At 45.4% G+C, this 15537-nt stretch overlaps 1 protein-coding gene across 10 annotated transcripts in view; it reads left to right on the top strand.

The window, feature by feature from the left end:
- Positions 1–3264: 3264 nt before the first annotated feature.
- The window catches only part of OXR1 (oxidation resistance 1), a 232497-nt gene continuing 220224 nt past the window's right edge, over positions 3265–15537 (top strand). For 6 of the 10 annotated variants that reach the window (XM_035125763.3, XM_035125765.3, XM_088675825.1 and 3 more), the window contains exon 1: positions 3322–3501. The gene's annotated coding sequence lies outside the window, so the exon portion shown is untranslated. Of the gene's footprint in view, positions 3502–15537 lie in introns of all 10 variants that reach the window. The other 4 variants (XM_035125767.3, XM_088675819.1, XM_088675826.1 and 1 more) reach the window with 1 other exon arrangement.

Below are 15537 nucleotides of genomic sequence, written 5' to 3' on the forward strand. Positions count from 1 at the left end.
CAATATTATACTTCCTGGCAAATCCCCCTTTTCCCTCTTAAAAGAAATACACGACGCAATAGTATTAGAATAAGATAGAGTTTACTCACATGACATCCTGAGTTAACAGCATAATCTCAGAAAGGCAGGCTTACGTAGAAAAGTTACAAATATATACATGTGGAGACTACTTGGTAAAGTAAGGCTCCATCTGGTCTCTCTCTTGGCAGCAGGCCAAGAGGGAGAACCATCCTAATTGTAGATTCTCTGGAGATGCATTCCCATTGAAGGAGAAATGGCTAAGAGAGAGAATGGCTGCTGGCTAGGGGCTTTTTCCTCTGCCTGCTAATCCATCTCATCTGCATATCTGGAGGAACAGGAACTGAGCTTAGTCAGGTGTCCCTCCAGGTGAGTTCCTCTTAGTGGACACCCTAGGAACTGTTGTGACTTGTCTGCCCCAGTATTCCAATCCCACAAGTAGTACATGTGAAAAGGATCTGGGGTCTTAGTGAACTACAATGAGTCCACAGTGTGATGCAGCAGCAAAAAAAAAGCTAATGTTATTCTAGGCTGCATCAACAAGTCCCAGTTAAAGGAAGTAATAGTATCACTCTATTCTGCCTTGGTCAGACCACACCTGGAGCCCTGTGTCCAGTTTTGGGCAGCACCATTTAAGAAGGATGTTGACAAGAAGGATGTGTGCAGAGGAGGGTGACCAAGATGTTCAAGGGTCTGGAAACCAAGCTTTATAAGGAACAGTTGAAGCAGCTAGGTATGTTTAGCCTGGAGAAGGGGAGACTGAGAGGATACGTATGATAGCCATCTTCAGGTATCTAAAGGGCTGTCACGTGGAAGACTGAGAAAGCTTGTTTAATCCTGCTCTGGAGGGTAGGACTCGAACGAATGGCTTTAAGTTACAAGAAAGGAGATTCCAGCTAAACATTAGGAAGAACTTTCTGGCAGTAAGAGCTGTTCAACAGTAGAACAGACTCCCTCGGGAGGTTGTGGACTCTCCATCATTGGAGGTTTTCAAGCAGAGACTGAATGACCATCTGTCATAGATGCTTTAGTTGAAGTGGCTTTCCTGGTTACAATCACAACAGAATAGCCCTGCTGGATCAGGTGCATCTAGTCCACAATCTGTTCTGAAGGTGGCCAGCCAGTTGCCTCCTGGAAGCACCCAAGCGGGGCATAAACTTCAATGCTTTCCGCCCCTGGGGGTACTCAAAGGTATATAGTACCAGCACCTTTTTTTCCTAGAAGAAAAGCTCTAAATAACTCTTATCACAGTATCACATTATCAGTGGTTACTAGCTGTGGTTATTATATTCTACTTCCACGGTCAAGAGACATGCCTCTGGATACCAGTTGCTGGGAATCTGGCGGAAAGAGTGCTGTTGGGCTCATGTCCAGCTGGTGGGCTTCTCACAGGCATTTGGTTGGACAGAATGCAAGACTAGATGGGCAGTGGGCCTGATCTGCAGGGTTGCCTTATATTCTCAGCAATGGAAGGAACTCTAGGAGGTCATTCAGCTGGATCACCTATCTTAGGACATCTTTGGGCAGATGAAGCTAAGATTAGGCCTATGTTATAGAGGCATCTCAAGAGGATAGTAGTAGCAGTAGTCCACTGGACTTTGCAGTTTGCAGAGTGTGACCGGTGTCTACAATTTGGTGTTTATGGAGCACTGTTATAGAGCTAGTTCCTAGCATGGGGCCGTGATCCTTTGGCTGGCTCCATCTTGTGCACCTGATACACAGTGAACATCCAGAGGCCCCACTTTCTGTGCCATTGTTACCTGGGGTCAGGGTGGCCATGAGAAGCAGAGGGTGGTTTTTTAAATGAATTTCTTTCTCCCCTTAGTTTTAATGTATCTATGTGAAGGGTTTTGTTGGTTGGTTGGTTGGTTTCAAGCACTGGTGGAGGAAGAGGAGTGCGGGGTGGGGGGAGCGCACTGCTCCCGGCAGCACAATCCGGGTGGGGTGCCATTGCGGCTGCCCCCCCCGCACTGGGAGCCATGCCCCCAGGATGTGTGCCACGCCCACCTGCTTTCTGCCCCCCCCCCCGTGCCGGAGCATGAAGCGCCGCCACTGGTTTCAAGTTGCTTTGGGTTGCCCTGGACAAGATAAAAGCAACTTAACAAATTCAACAAATAATAATAGCACCCCACAGAGATCTATGCTGCAGCAGCATCACCATCACCACCTGTTATGGGCCTGTGACATTCGCGAAATGCTAGTGAGTTAGGGAGAGGGTTGGAATCGCAATTCCCAATGACCAAAATATCTCAGCTGAGAAAGGTTGCCCGTTCAGACAAATGAACGACATCTGCACCAAAAAGCTCATGATTTGCAAAGGCCGTTCCTTCCATGTAAGAGGTTTAAGACTGGGGTATTAAGCACAATTCAAACCTTGCCTGAATGCGAGCAAAGGCAGGGGATTAACTGTGCCGTGACAACTGTGTAGCAAAGCACGAGTGCATCTACTTTGCATGCACAATGTCCTGGGGTTCAATCCCCAACCCTGGAGAGCCTCTGCCAGTCAGTGCAGACAATATTGGGATCGATGCCCCGACAGTGTGACTAGGCAGCTTGCTATGTGCCTGTGAAGCTGACTGAGCTTCAGACGTTCTAGTGAGCTGCTAATACTTAATACTAATGCATCTTGTTAGTAGGAAATACCTATGGCCTCTGAAGCCCCTTTTCTGTTTAAATAAGGGGAGGAAAGATCGAATAGAATAGAATAGAATAGAACAGAACAGAACAGATTAATTTATTGGCCAAGTATCAACCATACTTGGAATTTTGCTTCTACTACATTGCAATGTAAATAAAAAACGTACCTCATACATATATTGTGCAACAGAGAAAGAGAGGGAGGGTATTATTCGATTTAAGCACAATTTCCCTAACTTGCAGCACCAATGCACGAGGTCGTTGTGAGTGTCCCATTTGTAGCACCCCCCATGGGCCGTGGCTGTGTGTGTGTGTGTGTGTGTGTGTGTGTGTGTGTGAGAGAGAGAGAGAGAGAGAGAGAGAGAGAGAGAGAGAGAGAGAGAGAGAGAGAGAGAGAGAGAGAGAGAGAGAGAGAGAGAGAGACGCGCTCCTTTAGACCGGCTCCTGCCTCTTTAAGCTCCAGCTGTTCTCGTTCTCCTCCCACCCATCTTCGCCTGCGTCTATTTTTAGCTCGCCTCTCTCTCTCTCTCTCTGGTGGTAGCATCCATTTCGCCTCTACTCCTCCTCTCCCCCCTCCCTCCCCGTCTTCCTCCCGCAGTGGTACTTCCCACACCGAGAAGGTCAGCCGACTGAGCATGCCTGAATGTTGCTCGGCGGCTCCGGAGCCCCGGCTGCGCGCTCGGCTCATCCCATTCGCCGCGAAGGAGCCGGCCCGCCGTGTGCTCGCGCGCTCGCTCTGACTGGCTGGCGGCGCCCGGCTAGCGAGGGAGCGAGCGATTGCGCCATGCTCTGCGGGACGCAGTGAAGCAGCCGCGGCGAGCGCAGCCGGCTCTTTCCTCCTGGCAAGTAAGTTTCTTCTCTGCTTCTTCAGGGTCCCTCCATCCTGCCTTCCTGATGCCCTGCAGTCCCCGAAGCTCCCGGCGCTGGGGTGCAATGGACGGGGACTGGCCGCCAGCTCTCCAATCCGCAGGGCGCAGCAATGCCCCGGCTGCTTCCTGCTTCTTCGGGACAGGGGCGCTCGCTCGGAGCGTCCTTCCTGACGGTGCCTTGCGACGGTGGCGCGGGGTTGATAATTTCTTTCAAGTCTGGGCTTGAATATATATATATATATTATTTTGTCAGGGAGGAAGAGGAGAAAACTCCCTATCCTGCCGCCGTCCTTTCCTTTCCTGCCTGGAGGAAGGGAAGAAGGGATGGAGGGGACTCAGGACGGAAGGAGAGAGAGAGAGAGAGATGGGACTCTTAAGGGGAAAGGGGCAGAGGGAGGGATGTAGGACGGCGGGCCAAGGGGAGAATCGGGGCAGAAGCAGAATGGGCCAGGATTAGAACCTGGGACTGAAGGGGGGGGGTGAAACGGATTAATGGTGCTGATCTGAATTGAAGGCTTGGGCAGTGGGAACTTGCTAGGCATTAAAGGGAAGAGTCAGTCTGGTTGAGTGGTGAGATGTTGACCGAGGGGGCCAGGTTGGAGAGAAAGGGGCGTTTGCAATGTGATGGCTCTTGTCCTTGTGCGCTCTTTCTCTCTCCCCGTTTTGGAGGCTGAAGCTGGTTTAAACCCACAAACCCACACATGTGCACCAAGAGAATTAGGGGTGAAAGGCAGGGACGAATTACTGACACTGCTACCCAGGCACTGCAGTGTATAGATCAGCAGCCCTGCACTTTTTCTTAAATGTTTCTAAACACCAGCACAACCTGGATGGGCTCACAGAGGTGCCGGCTTTTTGCCTTTCTTTGCAGGGAAGTGAGCGTGGCAGCCCCCTGCTTAATGTACCTGTGTGTCAGCAGTGCTTCCAAGGATGGGTTTGGGAGTCAGGCTGGGACTGCAGAGGTGGTGTGCATGAGGAAGCTTCTGATTTTGGCTCAGAGGTTTGGCGTTTGTTTATTTTTGCACATCTCTGCCAGGCTGTGGGTGTCTGGAAAGCCTTTTGGTGAGACATAGGCAGCAGCATGTGTTCCACTGCCATGGGTTTTTCTCTCATGGCTTTCTTGGGGAAATGTCAAGGTTCCCCCCCCCCCAACGAATAAGAGAGCATGCAGGTGCTGTCTGCCTTCCCTCATTCCTCCCTTAATATTCAGCCAACGCTGCCATTCACAAACCAGCCTAATTCCCTTAAGAAGAAATTAGCATGCTCCAGCTTTCTGCAAGAATTTTTTTTGGGGGGTGGTGGTGGTGGTGGTGGTTTCGTCTTTTCTTTTTTTGAATCCTAATTCATTTGCCATCTGAAGCGGTCCCTTGGTTATTTTGCTGTTCCCCCGGAGTGAGGCTGCTTTGCTTCTGTGCCTTGCTCTGCCACTGGAAATGCACTCCTGCACCGGGCTCATTCTTTCTCCACTGAGCAGCCTCTTGAAATATGCATATCTGCTGAGATGACTACACCAGTGATGCTATTGTGCCGTAGCTGTCATTACTGAAGGCAGACTTTTAACATCATTAATGCACTGAAGCTGTTTGGGAGAAGTAAACTCCGGTGGGAAGAGGCCAAACATGATGTCACCCATGGCACAGTGAAAGATGGATTAAACAGCTCTTTGAATTTGAATGAAGTTACAAAAAAATATGTGTACAGTATGTTGACAGTATACCTGCAACACAGGATAATGCACCTGAGGAAGTGGCTTGTAGCCTGCGAAAGCTTATGCTGCAACTCAATTTTTAGTCTTTAGGATGCCATAAGTCTCATTGTTTTCGCTGCATAAGATTAACAGATACCTGGGGGCAGTGGTTGGCAGAAGAGAGAAATAGGTATACAGTGGTACCTTGGTTTACAACCATAATCCGTTCTAGAGGTCCGTTTGTAAACCAAAACAGGTTGTAACTCAAGGCGCACTTTCACCAATGGGGCCTCCACTTTTTTTTGTCCGCAATAATAATAATAAAGGGTCGTAATCTGAAAAAAGGGTTGCAAACCAGGACATGCACTTCCGGGTTTGACGTGTTTGTAATCCAAAATGTATGCAAACCAAGGTATCACTGTAAATATATTACACATACATACATATATGTGTGGGAGGGTATAAGCACATCAACGTGGGTGGTGAGTTAACCTGAAACTTTCAGAGGGGATGACTTAATATATTTTTCTAATTTGTTCAGGGAGAGGGTCGAAGTATACTTATTAACTCATCACTTTGCTTGTCAGTGTAATGAAATGGAGCTGTTTCAGCCAGGAAATAAACATTGCATATTTAATAGTGGTAACAGCATGATTAATTAACTGTTAAATATGTTTTCCAACTCTAGCCGTGGGATGGTAACATTTAACTTAAAAAAAAAAAGTATTAACATTCAACGGATATACAGCATCACATTAAATAGCATACATTATCCAGGCAAATTAAGCTTTTCCCCCTTGTTGTTGGACTGTAATTACTTAGTAACTAAGGTTGACAGGCTCTTTATAAAATGTGGTTGTCTTTGATTAAGAATGACATGTCTGGTTTAAAATGAGGTGGATCCTCTTTTTACCTTTGAAATATGTTTGGTTTTTGTGTGTGTAATGTTTAAAGTATCTGTCTCATTAAAGAGCAATTTAATGGTGATGTGCTCTTTGTAAAGAGAATTGCAGGATTTTCCGTTTGCTGCTTTGCTAGGAGTGTGCCTTAAGAAGAAATGCCTGTTTGGAACTCCCAATTGTTCTGCTTCATCCAGTCCTACCTGTACTTGAGATCTCCGGCTTATTCAGTGCACTTGCTCCTCCTATAAGCAGGTGCTTATATTGAGCGTTTTTGGATTTACAGGAGCTACATTTAATAGAGCTCATGCCTCTGTCACATTCTGATGTTGTACCAGAACACGGAATTCCCACATGGGAACATGCATAGGAAAGTGCGTAAACTGCACATGGGAGATTTGCTTCAGCTCCCAGTTCCTGCCTTTGAGCTCTATGGAAGAATAGTGGCAGAGGTCACACTCGAGGGGGGATATCTTGACTCGCTTCTCAGACTTTGAAGTTGTAGGCAGATTAACTTTATTATTTTAACTTCCTATCCCAGTGGCATTTCTAAGCGTGGCTCTGTGCTTCACTCATGGGGCTCTGTGTATGTGCTTCACTTGGAGACAGCGTTGAAGCGTGGAAACATCCTCGTGAAATGCAGAGACTGACGGCCCGGCTTGCATTGACAGAGGCACTTTGCCCCCCTACCGCCAGTTCTCTGGGATATTTAGACACATTGTGGTCATCACATTGGTGGGCAATCTGCTGGAACCTGGAGAATAGCCTGAGAGGTATATGATGCAATTCCAATGCTGAAGCAAATCAAATTTGGCCTGGTAAGTTGTTTTTTTTTAGATGAGAGGTCAACTAGTTATCAACATGTTATAAGTTAATCTGATCTCAGTTTTCAGGGTGTTGGTCGTTGTGGAGTGAAAATGAGAATGGGGTGCCACCAGGCTTGGGCGGAACCAGAAGATTTATAGAAATGCAAAAAGAAAAGGAAGAAGATCAGTCCTCAGTGCTCAGGAATCCCAATGCGGGCCAAGTGCAGACTGGGCATGTTTAGTGGGAATATAATCATAGAGTTGGAAGGGACCCCAAGGGTCATCTAGTCCAACCCCCTGCAATGCAATGCTGACTAAAGGTGGTAGGGGGGATTGGAAACCATACAGAAGGCAGTAATTGAATAGAGTATCCCTGGAATAGAAGAAGTTGGAAAGTAGGCACTTAAGAATGCAGTATGTTGTTGTAGGTCCCACTTGTAATAATAGTGGTGAATTAGAAATTTCACATGCTTCATCAGTTTTGGAGGCCCCAACTATATCTATAAACACATCCACTTTGTATTAATCGGTGTCAATTTCAGAGTCTGATTGAATATATTTCCGCCCCTAAGGAGAATAAAATAGCTGAGCTAGGTAACACTAGATTTTTTGAAATGAGAGAATCCTTCCCTCACTTGCCTACTCTTTGCCCATAAAAATCTCAAAAGCCAGCTAATTAATGTTGAATTATTTTATTTATTAAATTTGTATATTGCCCTCTACTCTGTAGATCTCAGGGCAGTACACAATATGAAATTACAAAATAAAATAAAAAACACATGAAAGACGTAACTAAAAGTAGGAATGAAAACAACATCAAAGCGGTTTGCAAAAAAAAGAAAGCGATAACATCAAGAAAAATTCACAGCCAATACTTTAAAGCAGGGGTCCCCAGACTTACCGGGCTTTGGGCCGGTACCCGCCGCGCCGACCGCGCGGCGGGCTGGAGGGCGGGGGAGTGCGCGCCCGTGCGCATGCGCACACACACTTACTGGCGCACTGGCGCGCTTCCCGGTCGAAAAAATCGCCAAAAATCGCTTGTGCGCATGCGTATGGGCCTCCCCCGACCCGGAAGTGCACTGGAAATGACCTCTTCTGGGTCGGGAGAGGCCCATACGCATGCGCACAAAGGATTTTCGGCGATTTTTTTCCGATTTGGAATATCGCCGCTGCGCTGTGTGCCGTAAGAGCGGGCGGCGGCAGCGGGCGGCGGGGGTCGTCGCGGGCCAGATTGGGAGGCCAATTGGGCCGCATCCGGCCCGGCGGCCGTAGTCTGGGAACACCTGCTTTAAAGCATACAAAAGTTAAAATACTAAAACAGATTAAAATTACCTAAACTTTCTAAGCATCTGGGTAGGCTTATCTAACCAAGATAGTATACTGATGGCACCTCACCCTGAAGCGTCTAAACGACCGTCCCTAAAGACTTCATGTAGATATGAAATAGCACCAGAGATAAGATTGTCCCCCGCGGCACTCCGTAGTGTAGTCGCCAGGGGGCCAAAATGTACTATCCAAATGCTACTCTTGGGGCTTGCTCCTGAAGGTAGGATTGGAACCACTGTAATCCAGTGCACCTAATTCCCATTTCCTGGAACCAGTCCAGGAGGATACCATGGTCAACGGTATCAACCGTTGATGAGAGATCAAGAAGCAGAAGCAAGGTAGCAGTCCCCCATCCTACTCTCTGCAAAGCACATCCAGCAGTTCAACCAAGGCCGACTCAGTTCCATGAACACAGATTTGAATGGATCTAAACCAGGCATCCCCAAATTGCGGCCCTCCAGATGTTTTGGCCTACAACTCCCATGATCCCTAGCTAGCAGGACCAATGGTCAGGGAAGGTGGGAATTGTAGTCCAAAACATCTGAAGGGCCGAAGTTTGGGGATGCTTGATCTAAACTCTAAAGAATCTGCATCCCCCACAAATGCCTGCAGCTGCTCCACCAGAGCTCTCTGCACAGGGAAGGAGGCAGTATCTCAGATATTTGAAGCCAAAGTCATTTAGGGCACTAAGCACTTGCATGAGCACCTTCAGTTGGGCCTGAAAGTTAGCTCTGAAAACTTAATAATCGGCTTTTTAAAAACAGGGTTCTAAAGACAACCCTAACCAGCAATCTGCTCTTTGTATATTGAGTCAGTTGATGTTTCCGAATCATCTTATGTGGCAGCCCCACATAGAGCGCATTGCAAAAAAACCACAATTGAATCTTGAAGTTACCAGAGCGATGGGGTACCATGTCCTAAGCATCTCTGTCCAAAAGCGACTGTAGCTGGAAATGGCCAGTCCGAGCCACTGAGGCCACCTGAGCCTTAAGTGCCAATGTTGGATCCAGGAACACCCACAAGCTATGAACCTGCTCCTTCCAGGGGAGTGCAGGTCCGTACATTACAGGCCATCTTATTACCTCCTGGACTTGAGAACTTAGAAGACGCAGCACCTCTGGCTTTTGAGTGCGCTCTGGCACTCGTCACGGTGTTCTATTGCACCAGAAGTGGTTTAGTCATGTTGGCCACATGACTCGGAAAGTTGTCTGCGGACAAACGGCGGCTCCCTCAGCCTGAAGCAAGATGAGCGCCACACCCTATAGTCAAGTTTGACTGGACTTAACTGTCCAGGGGTCCTTTACCATGAACAAGAAGAAAATTGTGTCCTCTTTAATGGAAAAAGAGGCATGGGTGCAACAGTTTCAGTAATGTTCCTAAATTAGGTGAAGGTACGTGATTCTGGCAGGTTAAATGGATGCTTCTCATAAAATAATACAATACAGTCATACCTCATGTTGTGTCCACTTCAGGTTGAATCTTTTCAGTTTGTGAACGCAGCAAACCCAGAAGTGTTTACTTCCGGGTTTCGCTGTACGCACAGAAGCGTTCTGCGCTCTTCGCACATGTGCAGAAGCTCCACTTTCGTTGCAGACTTTTCGGAACAGATCGTGTCCGCAACCAGAGGTACCACTGTAACAGGCACTATGTTGACTCTTAAAGAGTTAACAGCCCCCCTTAAATCCTCTTTCAATTAGCTTGCTGGTTGTGCTGCCCTATGGAAACTGAAGTCTTCATAAACCTTAATGAATAAAAATTGCTTTTGCAGGTTGCAATCCAGGGTGTCATGGCACTTTAAATCTAGCTGCCCTGGAAACAATAAAAAAAATTTATGTTCTCAATAGATTCACTCACCCCCATGGGAATGTTTAGCTACTACACTAGTATTGCTCTTACTCATTTGAACTTGATTTTGATAATAGGTAAGTCGTCTGTTCATATGAGAGAATAGCTGATATTTCAGGTGCCAATTACCTGCGAAAATCTTGCTCATGCATAGGTTTCCTCCTACACAGTCTGTCAAACCTAACTCTGATTTTTCTGCTTCTATGAACGCTTTCATTTTGAGTGAAGCTCTACACACACTCCTTTGCATTAAACCATTATTTTAGTTTCATTATCACAATGTTTCTTTTTTTAAAAAAAAGTAAATAAGGGGGCATTAGCGCTCTATAACTATTTATTATAGAGCATTCCTAGTACTGGTTTGAAAAAATGGAGCTGTGGATTGGATGACTTAAATACAAAACAACCAGACTTCTTTTTCTAAGAAGGTCGCCTTGATTTATTTCCAACAGTAACTGCATCTGTATTATTACAGTTTGTAACTGGGTGAAGGGACCCAGGTGGCGCTGTGGGTTAAACCACAGAGTCTAGGGCTTGCTGATCAGAAGGTCGGCGGTTCTAATCCCTGCAACAGGGTGAGCTCCCGTTGCTCGGTCCCTGCTTCTGCCCACCTAGCAGTTCGAAAGCACATCAAAGTGCAAGTAGATAAATATGGACCGCTAAACGGTGTTTCTATGCGCTGCCCTGGTTCGCCAGAAGCAGCTTTGTCATGCTGGCCACATGACCCGGAAGCTGTCTGCGGACAAATGCCGGCTCCCTCGGCCTATAGAGCGAGATGAGCGCCGCAATCCCAGAGTCGGACACGACTGGACCTGATGGTCAGGGGCCCCTTTACCTTTACCTTTACCCGGGTGAAAGGGAGCTATGGGCTGTTGCAATCTCTGTCACAGGAACTGGTCTCCAGTGCTCCAGGTAGCTTGAAGGGGGTAGGTGTGTGTTGCAGCCCATTAAAGCATCTCATCAAACATATCCTAGGAAGAGGGATTGTTTGTTAAACCACCGTGGGAATTGTAGCTTTGTGAGAGGAATAGAGCTCTCTTAACAACTCCCAGAACCCCCAACAAAGTAACATACCCAATGATTCTTTGGGATAGACACGGCTGTTTCAAATGGTATGATACCGCTTTAGGAGTCAGACATGATAGATAAGAAACTTTCCTCCTGATCTGCATTTCGGAGCAGAGGGATCATTTTTGCATGTGGTCATGCATTCAGTCAGGTGAGCTGTGCCACCCCCACAACCTGGAGTGGTATGACCTAAGACAGGCTTCCTCAAACTCGGCCCTCCAGATGTTTTGAGACTACAATTCCCATCATCCCTGACCACTGGTCCTGTTAGCTAGGGATCATGGGAGTTGTAGGACAAAAACATTTGGAGGACCGAGTTTGGGGATGCCTGCCTTGCTTGAACCACTGGCTTTTTGTTTTTGCTTGGTGGCGGACACAAAGCTTTCATTTTCTGGATGATGGAAAGATGGGAATAGAAATGCTTCTGACCTAAGATGTAGGTTTATTTCCTGTATGAGAATTCTTCCCCACCCATTAAAATGTTTGCCACTAATGGCAAAACACATCTATTGGTATATAATTATATAGCTTTTACATTAAATTAGCTAGGCCCTTCATTTTTTCCACCAACAATGTGTTTTCTGTTGAATGAAAGATTTATGGAAACTTATGTATCTAGAGACAAAGGCCTCAAGGTGCCAACATTTCTCACAATTAATTTCCAAGAAAAGCCACTTTAGTTAATGCTTTTATAGTGAAATAGAACCGCCTAATTTAACACAATCCCTGCTGGCTCCTCCAATTGCAAGTAAACCTTCCCTGTTGCAATGATAAACATGGTAATATAAAAAAAAGAATGGCTTTTCTGAAATCAAAACCTGAGTTGATTCCTCTTCAGGCTAATGCACTCTGTGTCAAGGAATTGTTTTTTTGGGGGGGCAGGCTGTGGGCACAAGTACATGAGTGCCATGCGCTCATTGCTTTTGTCACACTCCATGAGTTGGAGAGTAAGGTTCTGATGCAAGGAGGCTTAAGTAACCCTGCTTTCCCCTAAAACATGGATCTCCCTTCCTGCTCGTGGATGAACTTGCGGAGGGTGGAGAAGGCAGGGAGGAGATGCTATCATGCTCATTCTCCTTGCACCCCTATGTGTTTTCTTAACACACATTAAATGCTTATGAACCCCTGAAGGAGGACTTTGAAAGTCCGTGGGTATTGATATTAGTCACTGCAGGGAAGCAGAAATCATTGTGAAACTGAGTGAGCAAAGGCTGAGTAGACAGGCTATTTCTGAGGATGAAAATTTTAAGATAGGGTTGCTTCAACTTACGAATTTTTCCGTTTCCAATGCATTCCTATGGGAAATCGCGTTTCCAATGGTGTTTTTCGACTTACGAATTTTTCAACCTACGAAAGTGCCTTCGGAACGGATTAAATTCGTAAGTTGAGGCACCACTGTATCTGAAGAAGTGTGCATGCACACGAAAGCTCATACCAAATGACAAACTTAGTTGGTCTCTAAGGACTACTGGAAGGAATTTTTTTGTTTTGTTTTGTTTCGACTAAGGCAGACCAACACGGCTACCTACCTGTAACTAGAACTGTGGTATAGTTAGTGATGAGCATGGTGAATGTCTTCATCAGAAAATTGCAATGATGGCGAAACGATACCATTGAAAGTAGTCCACATCCATGTCGGATGACTACTGTGTGTTGTATCTCTGTTACTTTTGTAACAATTCTTTGGATAAACAGAATAGTGAGCTATTTTTGTCTTCAAGTCTTTTTCAGTTCAGAGATTTGGTTTGTCTTAAAATAAAAGTACTCTCCCTCTACTATATTCACATTGCGTTCATGATAGTTTGTGGAAGTGTGTTGTCAAAAGCAAACGTCACCCCCTGCAGGGTTGCTCATGGCTGGAAATTTTCAGTAGATAAAAACGGCTGACTTTTGTAATGCTGTGAACTAGAATTTCGTAGCTTGTTTTTAACAAGGGGACATGCCAGGCCAGAGCAGAGCACACTTTGCTAACTTTAACACCTTCCACTTTTCCTATCTCCCCCATGAGCATTCTAAGAATTGTGCCCATCACACAGACTATGGAAGCTTCTGAGAGACAAACATCCTAATGGATGCAACATGAAGGTTTGCATCAGATATATCAGCTGAAAAGTTTTCAAGCTAAATTGTAGATGAGCCAATGCCAGTACTGTGATTATTTGTGCTGAGTGCATTTAAGTAAGAAGATGAATGGGATGTGTGCTGATGTATATGAATGGTGGGGAATTTGTGAATGGGGTGTGTACGTTGCTTTGGCCCTGCCCAGTTTTGACGGCTGTTCTCATGGGTGGTATGTGGCCCCCAGAAGGTTATATGCAAGGGAATATGGCCCTCAAGCTGGAAAAAGTTCCTTGTCACTGGTCCGAATAAAAGGGGTATGTGTCAAAATGGGTTTAGTGAACAGGATTTGGTTTATTAAGGATTCATCATTGGAGTGTTTCTATGTTATTATATTAATTGTAATAAAAAAGTCTGTATTTTTTATTTTTATTTTTGCTAAATAAAAGAGATCCCTCGTACCAGTGGAAAACCCTGTCAGATGAAAGGAGGCCAGACCGAGGGGATTTGGTTCCTCTTGCCTAGTTCCTTTGGAAGTGAGTGGGTTAGTGGGTGGCAGACTGATAAAGGACATTTCTGAAATCTTGAGAAGATCTTGTGATGGCTTGGGCTGCTTCTGGCCATTGAGAGATTAAAACGGAAGATTTCATAATGAGTGGGATTATGGTCTTTGGTTGATTCCAATTTAGGGGAGCAGGAAGAATTATTTTCACAATTTCCTAGTTGCCTAAGGAAGAGTTTGGTTTCCTTTGCCTGCCTTGGGATAATTCGCTAATGATAATGATGTATCGCCTGCCTTTCACCTGCAGATCCCAGGGCAGGATGCAACAATTTCAAACCCAGAATTAAAAACAGTTAAAATGAAGTACAGTCACAGGAATACGGTGGCCCCTGAAAACACACGTCTTAGGTGTCAAAGGTCATATAAGCATGACTAATGATGCAATGCTAAGCCCACTTTCTTGGAAGTAAGGCTGGATCCAACCGTATGTATTTGACATCATGAAAACAAATAGCATGTTTTGCCCATTTGGTACGCTACTGTTGTGTAATTGGAGAATGTCGTGTACAGATATCGCCACTGCAAACTTAATCCAGTCCGTTGTCTGGCTTTGCAGTGATAACTGAATCCCAAGGTGCATTGTGCATTAATTTCAGATGAAATGACAAAATCTATGTAGAGTATGTCAACATGGACAAGTGATACATTGCAGCTGCTATAGTTAACAAAAGGATGAGTTAAAGTTGTTCTTAAGTTCATTATTAGGGAAGAAAACAAAGTATCATTTTCTTCAGTGACTGAATAGAAATAGCTGTTTCAGTTCAGCAAGTTCAGCAATGCTACTCTGGATTTTGGATTTGAGGTTTGCAGCGCTATGCACACCTACTCTCAGTTAATTTATTGATTTACTTTCAGGCAAACATGCATGGGATACGACTTCATATATTCCTCCCCTATTATAATCTATTCATTTATTTCACATTTAACTCTTATGCATATGGAAGTTGAACAACAATTGGGGGTGGGGACTATAAAGGGCAGGTGATATTATTCCCGAGAGCTGTTGTGGTTTAGTCGTTTAGTCCAGTGTTTCCCAACCTTGTGCCTCCAGATGTTTTGAGACTACAATTCCCATCATTCCTGACCACTGGTCTTGCTAGCTAGGGATGATGGGAGTTGTAGTCCAAAAACAGCTGGAGGCACAAGGTTGGGAAACACTGGTTTAGTCGTGTCCAACTCTTCGTGACCCCATGGACCAGAGCACGCCAGGCACTCCTGTCTTGCACTGCCTCCCGCAGTTTGGTCAAACTCATGTTCGTAGCTTTGAGAACACTGTCCAACCATCTCGTCCTCTGTCGTCCCCTTCTCCTAGTGCCCTCAATCTTTCCCAACATCAGGGTCTTTTCCAAGGATTCTTCTCTTCTCATGAGGTGGCCAAAGAGCTAGTAAAACAATATTAGCAGCATTTTATGTTAGATACAGCTAAGTCACATTTTAAGACCATAGCTTTCCCAGGGTGGCTCGTATTAAAAACCTATACACTTTCATCAAAATCAAACATTTTAAACTGGCAATTCAAAACATAATAGTATTTATCTTTAAGATTTATAAGCTGTACTTCAGGGTAACTACTCTGCCAGCTTGAATAAGCCTAATACAATGAAGTTCAATTATGCCAACACTCTTCTTCCCCCTACATCCAGCAGCAACCTATACAATAAAAGCTTTAAATTTAAAAGCAAGAGAAAATAGATGGATTTTTAACCTTTTCTTATGGAGCCAGCCATATTTTAGGAAGGGAATTTCATTGAGTAGGAACCAT

This window comes from Zootoca vivipara, chromosome 8 (genome assembly GCF_965207765.1).
Source record: "Zootoca vivipara chromosome 8, rZooViv2.hap1.1, whole genome shotgun sequence".
NCBI classification, from domain to species: domain Eukaryota; kingdom Metazoa; phylum Chordata; class Lepidosauria; order Squamata; family Lacertidae; genus Zootoca; species Zootoca vivipara.